The sequence below is a fragment of the Leucoraja erinacea genome, chromosome 4 (assembly GCF_028641065.1).
Source record: "Leucoraja erinacea ecotype New England chromosome 4, Leri_hhj_1, whole genome shotgun sequence".
NCBI classification, from domain to species: Eukaryota; Metazoa; Chordata; class Chondrichthyes; order Rajiformes; family Rajidae; genus Leucoraja; species Leucoraja erinaceus.
In genome coordinates, this window is record NC_073380.1 from 32,582,338 (window position 1) to 32,593,487 (window position 11,150).

At 41.2% G+C, this 11,150-nt stretch overlaps 1 pseudogene; it reads left to right on the top strand.

The window, feature by feature from the left end:
* The first annotated feature begins 10,344 nt into the window (after positions 1-10,344).
* On the top strand, positions 10,345-10,441 carry LOC129696782 (U6atac minor spliceosomal RNA; annotated as a pseudogene).
* Positions 10,442-11,150: the final 709 nt, after the last annotated feature.

Here is an 11,150-nt window from a genome sequence, read left to right on the forward strand (position 1 = left end):
ACATCGCCTCCTCTTGGGATGGGCATGGCCCGGTCTGTGCGAAAAACTGCTGGGTTCCCAGTCAGATGAAGCCTCATATTTAATTAGAACATGCAGGACGCCTATCTGTTCAACACACTGCAGACAAAGTGATCAAACGCCAATCCTTGCACCTTTTTGTTCAGCAATGCTTTCTTTGTTTTCGCTCAGATGTACCAAATCCTACAAATTTTGAATTCTAGAATTATTTTCCAGAAATATTTTCACGGGACGATGTAGTTTTAACAGTCCACTTCGAGAGGTTTTAATGACATGAAACAAGTACTGACATATTTATTTTAAGTGTTCAACTTGCACGATCCTCTTAACAGAAGCAAACTGAGCAATTAGGTATTGAAAGTGAATTATTAAAAAAATGATAATAATGCCACAATTCTTACATAGCGTGGCTTGACTAACTTTTATCTGACTATTTGCGCTCAATTTGGGATTGAAACAAACACAGCACTTGAATTCACAGTCAGCAGTTGGACAATTGACTGCATTTCACAAGCTACAAAACATACTGAGTTCAAGCTAAGGTAACATATCCATGTGCTTCACACTGTTCATGATCATGGCTTTGAAACTTGGCACAGATTGACCAGATAATATTAGGAAAGCTCTTCATCGAAACACTTGAGATAATGCAGTGGTTGGTATCAAGAAAATGCTGTGGAATATTCGAGGTTTAACATTGTCAGAACAAATATTTTACTGCAATAAGGGATTCCATTTAAAGTTTGCTCATTAACTATCCTGGCGTTTATGCACAATTAACTTCTGCTCACAAGGCATGGATTTTGCTTTAACTGAAAATGTTTTATTGATGTGCAATAACTAGAAGATTTAGTTTAGTTTAGTTTAGAGATACAGCACGGAATGCCCTTTGGCCCACCAAGTCCACGCCGACCAGCAATACCTGCACACTAACACTATCCTACATGCACTAAGAATAATTCTACACTTATACCAAGCCAATTAACCTACAAACCTGTACAACTTTGGAGTGTGGGAGGAAACTGAAGAACTTGGAGAAAACCCAGGCAGGTCACAGGGAGGACGTACAAACTCCATACAGATAGCACCCGTAATCAGAATCTAACCCGGATCTCCGGCGCTGCAAGCACTGTAAGACATCAACTCTACCGCTGTGCCACCATGCCATGAAGATTTACTTCAAGGGAACTCTTACAACTTAGGCACACCATGTCTGACATTTGATTGAATAATCAACCTGAAAATTCTCACAATAATTTGTTGAATTATCCATTATCTCCCTTAATAGCACATGCCACCATGCATACCATTCAATGTGCCAGTTCAGTTGTAGTATGTTTACACTGGTGATCTAACTGAGAGAGTAAAGAGTAGGAAGACCACATTTTTGTTGTTGCATTTTAGAATTTTGGGGACGATGGAAACAAATGTGAATCTGGCTTCACCCAGGATTCACTGATGCTTGCTAGACTCTGTGTTTAGTGATGGGTTCTCACTTCTTTCTTCAAGATTATCATATAGTTACATGCAACTGTCTCAAGGTTTTCTGCCTTGAACAATCAACAACATTGTTTATTTGTTCCTGATGCACAAAGCTGCTAGATGCCTCCATCCTCACACTGCGCCTGAGGTATAAGGTCATATAGAATAGGGGTAGAATTAGGCCAGTCCGCCCATCAAGTCTACTCCACCACTCAATCATGGCTGATCTATCTCTCCCTTCTAACCCCATTCTCCTGCCTTCTCCCCATAGCCTCTGACACCTGTCCCAATTAAGAAACTATCTATCTCTGCCTTTGAAATATCCACTGACGCCCTCCACAGCCTTCTGTGCAAATAATTCCACAGATTCACCACCCTCTGACTAAAGAAATGTTCCCTCATCTCCTTCCTAAAAGAATGACCTTTAATTCTGAGTCTATGATCTCTAGTCCTTGACGCTCCCACTGGAGGAAACATCCTCTCCACATCCACGCTATCTAAGCCTTTCACTCTTCTGTATGTTTCAATGAGGTCCCCCCTAATTCTTCTAAACTCCAGCGAATACAGGCCCAGTGCCAACAAACGCTCATCATAGGTAATTTCTGATATGACTAGGGCAATGCTACATCCTAATTTATAAGCGAGTTCTTGAGTTGTTAATGGGGTCTGGGTAAAACCTGCTGAATTTACACAGGCTCAGCCTTGTTGTACTAACAAAAACGGACTCACCTGAGCATAGGAAATTCTGATCAAAAAACTGTAAAATGTTTGCTTATACTTTTCATACATTTGCACACCAGATAGCCATGATTAGTCAAACATTTTGATATGGAAAATCTGTTGGAGAAATGTCACACTCTTTCCACATAAACAGCAATCGTTCTCACCTGGTGTACGCCAGATGGCGCTGTGCTGTATGTGTGACGAAATAATAAACTGAAAAGCCATATGTTTAAAATAATTTACCTGGGGTTGCTGCAACAATATTCTTGGGATTATTCATAGATCCTTAGGATCATTAACTAATACACCACTGAGGAGGCCGTTTGGTCTATTGTACCTGTGTGTACTTCAGTGTCAGAGCAGCAGCAGATTTCAAAAAGCAGCCACTGAATTGGTTGGCCAATTAAGCAGCCAATAAAAGGAAGGAAAGTGAGGTGAGTGACCATGTTGGTAGAAAGGTGACGGTGCGAGGCTTTGGTTCAGACTCAGGCGCAAGAGGCTTAAGTGCTGCTGAGGTGAGGAGGTTGAGCAGTGGTGGGCAGGAGGAGGTAAAGGTACTGTCTGCTGTTTCTTGTGTGTGATTGTTGTGCTTTTTCTTCTTCTTGGTTTTAATGCAGTAGTGATGGCAGGTTCCTCCTGCAAGATGTGGGGAGTAAAGGGGCTGTCCCACTTGGGCGACCTAATTGGCGAGTTTAGAGGAGTTTTATGAGGATGTTGCCAGGATTTGTGGGCCCGAGTTATAAGGAGAGGTAGGGCAGGCTAATACTTTATTCCTTGGTGCACAGGAGGATGAGAGATGATCTTATAGAGGTATATAAGATCATAAGGGGAAGAGATAGGATGAATGCACATGGTCTTTTACCCAGAGTAGGGGAATCAAGAATCAGAGGGCATAGGTTTCAAGTAAGAGGGGAAAGATTTAGTAGGAACCTGATGGGTAACTTTTTCAAATGGAGGATGGTGGGCTTATGGAACAAGCTGCCAGAGGAGGTAGTTGAGGCGGGTACTATAACAACAGTTAAAAGATATTTGGATAGGTGCATGGATAAGAAAAGTTTAGAGGGATGGGGATCAGATGCAGGTAGATGGGGCTAGTATAAACCTGACATATTGGTCGGCATGCGCAAGTTGGCCTAATGGGCCTTTTGTGGTGTATGAATATAGATCTGTGAAAGAGTTATTTAATTAATCCCACTTTCCAATTCTTTCACTACATCCTTGAAAATTTTTAATTTTCAAGTACTCATACAAATTCCTGTCCGAAACGTATTACTGAGACCGCTTCTATCACTCTTTCAGACATTGTATTCAATTTGTAACAATCTGTTCTAAATATGAATATAACAAAAATCTCCCCTCTGATTATTTTACTAATTATCTTTAATCTGATGCACTCTGGTAACCTCTCTAGCCTCCTGCTTACAAAATGTAAAGTTATCAAGATTGTAAACTTTCCTGTTAAATATCTCCTTAAACCTCTCGGCTTTGAGGAGAGCAAAGATAATTTCTCCAATCTCTTCAAGTAATGCAACTCTCTTGCCCTTGCACCAGCACAGTGAATCTTCTCTGCAGCTTGTCGAAGGTCTTGCCAGGCTTCCTCAAGAATGGTGACATTTCTTTCCAGATATTCATAGTCATACAGTGAGTAAACAAATCCTTTGGCCCAACTTGCCTACCCCGACCAATATGTCCCATTTACACTAGACCCACCTGCCAGCATTTGGCCCTTAAACCTCTAAACCTATCCTATCCATGTACCTGTTTAATTGTTTCTTAAACGTTGCAATAATTCTTGTCTCAACTACTCCTCTGGTAGCTCATTCCATACACCCACCACCCCTTGTGTGAAAAAGGTACCCCTATTAAATCTTTCCCCCTTCACCTTAAAGAAGAGAAATAACCAATTAATCTATACAGCTGTTTTTTTCAATACAATAAACTTGTTCGGTCTACTATTGTTATAGCAAGGTTTAAGCATGCTTTCTGTAATATTTATTTAATCTTACATTATGATCATGCAGCACCCACTCTTGCCAGCAAAGATTACAATCCCCATTTAAGATGTAACAGTAAAAATATCATTACGTTTCCAGCACTTTGAGGAAAAAAGTCTTATCGCAAAAATGCCAGCCTGACATTTTGTTTAATAAATACAGCACTGCTGATCGTTATTGCTGGAAGTTCAGCGTAAAGAAGAAACTTATTATTAGCAGGGTCGAGCACCTTCAAGCCTCAGTGAGCTGAATTTGCTCTGGTTAATAGAAAAAGGGAAACATACCTTTTGTTTAAGTGGGAGCTAAATACCTCGGCATTTTAGACATACTGTCTTTTTATGTGCTTCACAAGATAACATTTTCACAGCTGTTGGTCTGCTACAAACTGCTTGAATCCTCCAGAGGGATTTGTATTTACAACTGCAGTCACCTGTCATAGTAATCCAGAAATGAAATTCAGCATCCTATTGTCCTGATCAGCATTTTCTATCACTGTAAACAGTCTCTTGAGATGATAATTATTACAGGGCATGCTCCTAGGATTAGGTAAATAGAACTCAACCTGCCAGCAAGCATAGAGAAGGAAGTATAGTCTGTGCAAAACCCTGCCAAAATTCTGAAAGGGCTTGGAGCTTTATTGACATTTAAATCAAAAATAGTTAGCATTGAAAGCAGCTGTTCAGAAGAGGTTTCATTGGAAGATGTTTGCAGAGTGGAAGGAATATGCTTTGAATTGAAATACAGGCCTCTTGACAAGCAATTTACCTTCTGTCATTCTCCATGTGCTCTAGCATTACTGGGTACTTGTTGTGATAGCCTACTTAAAGCCACACATGTGTACAGTTTAGGATGAAAGATTAAGCACAATTTAAGACGAGAAGTAACAAATTGCTGAATGTCATTCACCACTGCTGACGTTGTCATCTACATGGTGGCAATGCGGCAGTAAGGTGGCTCTAATGTGACTGGCTCATAGAATCAGATGTCACTCATTGTAATGGAGCACTGACTAGCATTCCAGGAACTAGACTATCAGGCAGACTGAGATTATGTGCATTAGTCTGAAGCATTTGTTGATGCTGAAGTAATGACTGAGATCACATTATTCATGAAACGCTATCAGCCGTTATTAGAAAATCTCTACCATTATTGTGCAGGGCACCAAGACTGTGGTAAGTGCTCATAAATGGAAATAAAGGATATATACCTCAAATTACTGCTCCCACAATGGGTCAAAAGATAAGTGAGTAAGCTAGATTGGTTTCATCATATTAGGGAATTTTAAACCAAAAAATATACTATTATAAAGAATTATTCGTTGGTAATTTCTCGTGAAAGTCATTTTTTTAAGTGAGCAGTTTTTGTATCAGTTTCTGACCCAGCAGACTGTTTCTCTAGTTAACGTGATGATAACTAATACTGTGATTGATATTACTCAATAACTGTCATTGCAAGCAATAAAAAGCAAAATAACTTGCTTTGTTGCCATAAATGGCAGCTATAAAAATAAATGCATTGGCGCCTTGCACAAACTCTTTTTATATACAGTATTAGTTTCACTGGCACCTGCAACACATCCTGTAATGTATTGTGATTATGCAATGTCACTTTCTTATTGGCAAAGGCCTATTAATGAGATGTTTTTCAAGGTCATTTCGCCAGTGGATGTTGTGTTATCCTTTATTGTGATCCTGATTTCCATTTGTAAAATATACTTTGAAAGCTGAGCATTTCCAAAACTGTATACTGTATTTAACAAATATCAACAGCGTCTATTGTTACAATCATTGCTGCTGACTGGCTTGAAATTTTAATAATGAAATCCAGCTCAATATATGCACTAAAAATGCCAATGATTTTGGTATCACGTTATTAGACATAAACTGCAAAATTCCTGTATTGTAATCTTGTATTCCTGAAAATCATTATTATTGAATGATTAGTGAATTAAAAGGTTATCATTTTAAATTTATAAATAAACAAACTTAATGCGACTTGCGCTATGTCACATATTGTCTTATATCATTAATTATCCGAAAACAATACCGACATCCATACATCATATTGTTACTCGGATGTTATCCAAACCAACAAAGATGAATAGGGCCACTAAATACCATAGCAATTATTTTGCAATTTAGTCAATCCGTTTCTTTAAGATGTGTAATCTGTGCACATAATTAGAGCATTTACAGAATTCCAAGGTACTAATACACTTTCTATTTGTTTTCATACAAGTACACATTGTGACAAATTTTAAGCTGTATTCTGAAGTGTCACGGTTTCCCTGATTAACTTTAATGTCTCAAGAAGACAATATCAGATCTGTTAAGTCTCACTATTATAGTCTCACTCATTTTAGTCTCACTGATCTTCATTTAAAAATGTAATATATTTTGTAACAGTGTGGAAAATTAATAATCACAGGTTTTTGAATTGCATGTTCTTCATTTCAATTGCAATTCTCACCCCTGAAACAGTACGAATGCCAACATTGTCGAAACAGGATGCTAATTGTCTCGCCTGTTCCAAGCCATCTTTGCATTTTTCTTGTTTTCACCCTATTAGAGCTTTTGTGCCCCTTTATATGAAACAAAATTGCATGGAGAGAGTATAATAATAATAATAATACTAGACTGTAAGAAATTGCAGCGAATTGTGAACACAGCCCAGACCATCACACAAACCAACCTCCGTTCTATTGAGTCCATTTACACCTCGTGCTGCCTCGGCAAGGCCAGCAGCATTTTCAAGGACGATTCACACCCTGGCCACTCCCTTTTGCCTGAAGGGAGTGGGGAGAAGTGTGAAAACTCACCGCCAGTTTCAGGGACAGTTTCTTCCCAGCTGTTATCAGGCAACTGAATCATCCAACTACAACCACAGAATAATGCTGAACTATTATCTACCTCTTTGGTGACTCTTGGACCATCCTTGATTGGACTTTGCTGGCTTTACCTTGCACTAAGCCTTTACCTTGCCCTTATGTATAAACACTGTAAATGGATGGATTGTAATCATATATTGCCTTTCTGCACGCAACAAAAGCTTTTCACTGTACCTCGGCACACGTGACAATAAACTAAACTGAAACTGTAATAAATGGTGTATGAGAATTTATAGTTGTTCCTATTGCATCATTAAGTATCAATTTTTCAATTAAGGGCAATCATTTAAATTAGTGAAATTTGTCAGTCAGCATGATAGAAGTTGTACAAGAGGTTATGTTCAAAAGAGAAAAATGAGACCATTTGGACTCTTGCATCTGCTCTGTCATTCAATGCAGAATGGCTGATTTTTTAAAACCTTGTTGACACTTTCCTACACCAACCCTGTATCCCTAGAAATCCTCAGCACTCTTAATATATGTGTCTATCTCTCTCTTGAACAAACTCAGTGAATGATACTCAATGGCCTCTGGGGAGAAAATTCCAGATTCATTACATTCTGCATGAAGATGTGTCTCCCCATTTCCGACTTGACTAACTGAGTCCACACTTAACCACCATGTTCCCCCAGTTCAATACTCCCAGCCAGTGGAAATGTCATCACTGCATCTCCACTGGCAAGCCCCATGAAATAAGGTGACGTAATGGAGCCCCTCTCTCACAGTTCTACAGACCTGGGTTCAATCCTGCTCTTCAGTACTGTTTTTGTGAAGTTTGCAATTGTGTGTGTTTCACCTGGGTGCTTTTTTCTATCACATGCCAAAGATCTGTTTGTGGGTAGGTTAATTGCCACTGTAATTGCCCTAAGTGACATGAGAATGGAGTGGGGGGGAAAGATGAGTTGATAGAGATGTGGAGGAAAGATGAGTGATTCCGTGAAGAAGCCCCGCCAGTCCGCATGTGCGCGTCATTACGTCGTTCGCATGGCGAAGCACCGGACTGGCAGGCGAGTCGCTCCTGCAAGAAGAGGTTCCTGCAAGAAAAACATGACCTGGTAAGAAATAAAATCTTACCTGTATGTGATGAAGCCAAATTTTAGTTAAAAATATAAGAAGATATTAAATTGGCTTCTGGGCTAGCTTACAGCTTATATTTAGTGTCAAATTAGGCTTTCCTCAGGTTGCGGTGTGTGTGAGATAATAAATCCTATAACATTGTCTCCCAAGTGAGGAAGTGACAGAGAGAAGCTAGAGATATCTTTGAAGTAAGATGCCATAAACCAAATGACCAATGTTTATGGGGGAGGAGGCGATAGAGGAAGAGAGACATAGTTGGTCACATCTTTGAAGCAAGAGGCAATAAAGCAGATGGCCTATGTTTATGAGGGACCAAGTGACAAAGAAGAACCAGGGAAGTGGAGATAAAATAACCTAAAGCAAATGACCAATGTTTTTAGTATATCTTGTACCATGTAAACAAAAGGCCTTTGATGTGATGCATTCTGTGGAAACCTTTTCCTGTACCTCTGACCATGACTAATGTCTGTGGAATGTGCTAAGGGGACAAAAAACCCTATTTAAGGCAATGTAATTCTGTTGTTAAAAAAAAGAGGACCGAGGACAGTTGTGTGTCTACATTGGTCACTTAGCTGGAATTCTCGCTCCCTTCCATCGGCCGATGTTAAGTAAAGTTTTGAACTGGTCTACCAAACAGTTTGTGTGGTGTCTGTTTATTAAGAAGCGAACCTGGTTTAGTAGTTATGAAAAGTAGCTTTTTCATGTTTCTTGCAGGAACCTCTTCTTACAGAGGTTTCCTGCTGGATGCTGTAGCGGAGTCCGGGCGAGCCGTGGGGAAATCGGCTTTGGGCTGTGAGGAGGCTCCGGTCCAGACCGTGGAACAAGGTGGTCAGCGGCTTCCAGACCGCTGTGGTTCCTGTGGAGGGGTAAATTACGAGGAAGGCAGTATCACCAGGGTGCCAACCGTGGCTACTCCTGTGTGGAGGAAAAGCCATTAAAAAGTAAGGCCCGTGGACTCCGATCAGTCGGGCCAGGAGGATTCCCCTCCCACTAGAAGCGACGTCTGTGGACGTCTGGCAAAGATGGAGCACCTGATGGAGAGGATGCTCCATCATGACATGCTCCAGGAGGAGCTATATCCATGGGTCACCCCATGGGCCTGTGGCAGCAGCTTCTGTTCAAGGGCTGTATAGGTAAGATCTGCTCGATGAAGAGGAGCCTTATATCCATGGGTCTTCTTGGGGGCCCATGGCAGCAGCACCTGTAGAAGGGCTGCATAATGTCTCCCTCATGGAGGAGGTGAGCTTACCGGGGCAGTTTTGTCCTGACCCTGAGGTTGGAGGTATTGCAGAGCAGCATACCCCAAGGCATGAAAGCCAAGAACCAGGGGTGTCAGGAATGGCATCGAAATTTGCCATACCAACTGGGACTGGTGAGCCAATAAAAAGAATATCAGGGCTGTCTGGAAAGAGCTCCTAATGGAGAGGAAACTCCAGCACGATATGCTCCAGCAAGAGGAGCTTTATATCCGTTGGTCTCCTCGGAAGCCTCTGGCAGCAGCACCTATAGAAGGGCTGCATGATGCCTCCCTCTTGGAGGAGGCGAGCACACAGAGCCAGTTGTGTTCTGACTCCGAGATTGGAGGTATAGCTGATGAGCATACCACGAGGCAGGAGCCTGCGGCAGCACCTGTTTCAGGACTATCTATGAATCTCCCTCTCTGTGTAGGGGAGTGCGAGTGGTCAGTGTAACTGACTTCAAATTCTAAAGTATGTCTGTGGAACGTACTGGAGCACATGCGTATGGATTCCAGGGAGTCCTCGCAAACGAAGGTGTCAGAATACCCGGAAGGGGCCAGAGTTCCCCTCATGCAATAAGTGCCGGGAATGAACAACGCCATCAGGGGTGACATTAAAGACCAGCCGCCGAATCTTCTCTTCAGGTAAGACCTATTCAACAGGTAAAACGTGGATAAGGAAACAATAGCTGTCGGACCAATCGAGGTACCAACGTCGAGCAAAGCTTCATCGTTGTGGCAACAACACATCCCACGCCTCCATTGGCAGTAAGCAGTTCACTGAAGTTGGTGGCAGCATGAAAGCTGGGCAGAGGTCTTCAATCCGAGACCCAAGTCGGGCTCAGGAAAAATATGGGACCATCTACGTTGGTAATATTTACACTTGTTTTTGTACAAATTATAATGATAACATGTGTTTAGTTTATGTGTTGTATGAAAGTAGCATTCCCCTTGATAAGGATGGAAGGGGCCCTAGTGGCCTTACAACACACAAATGGTTGTGGCATCTAACCATGTAAAACTGCACAATACTAGGGTTCCAAGCACAGAATTGGGCCAGATTTGTCTTTACAGGCAAGCTCAGAATTATGTCCAGAGTGTCTTTCGAGGCAGGCTCAGTATTATGGCCAGGATTGGCTTTCGGGACAGGCTCTGAAATTGGGCCAGAGTTGTTGCTCGAGCAGGTATGGAATTCGCAGGTGTGGCCAGTTCATTGTGAAAAAGATGCAGAATGTCGTTTAACTCGCATGTGCAGTATAAATTTTTCCGAATAGGAAACTTTGCATCTGATTTCCTTATGATGCTCCCATTTACAGAGATCACCGGAGACATTTGAAATTTATCTGGATAAAGGCAATGATAAAACATTGCAAAATGGGTTAACTTCAGTTCCCAGGTTATTTACCAGATTACTAAAACCGATGCTTGGACTGCTCAGAGCTTAAAAACATTTGTTATGTCTTGTCTGGAGGATATTCTAATGCTGTATGTTGCTAAAATCAACTGTTTCAGCCTCAAACTATGTTTAAGAAAATTAAGGTGATACCAACTAGACTTGTTCATCATTGGGATTTACCTTTAACTATTAATTAGCCTGTGACTCCGCCCTGGGGTAAGAGATTGGAATTAATAGGAGCCTGTAACGATCTTGTTGTGATAAAACGGCCTTCTATTCATCAAGTATAATTGGCAATATAGTGGCTGTGATTCAGCTGTGCAAGTGGGGGAACTT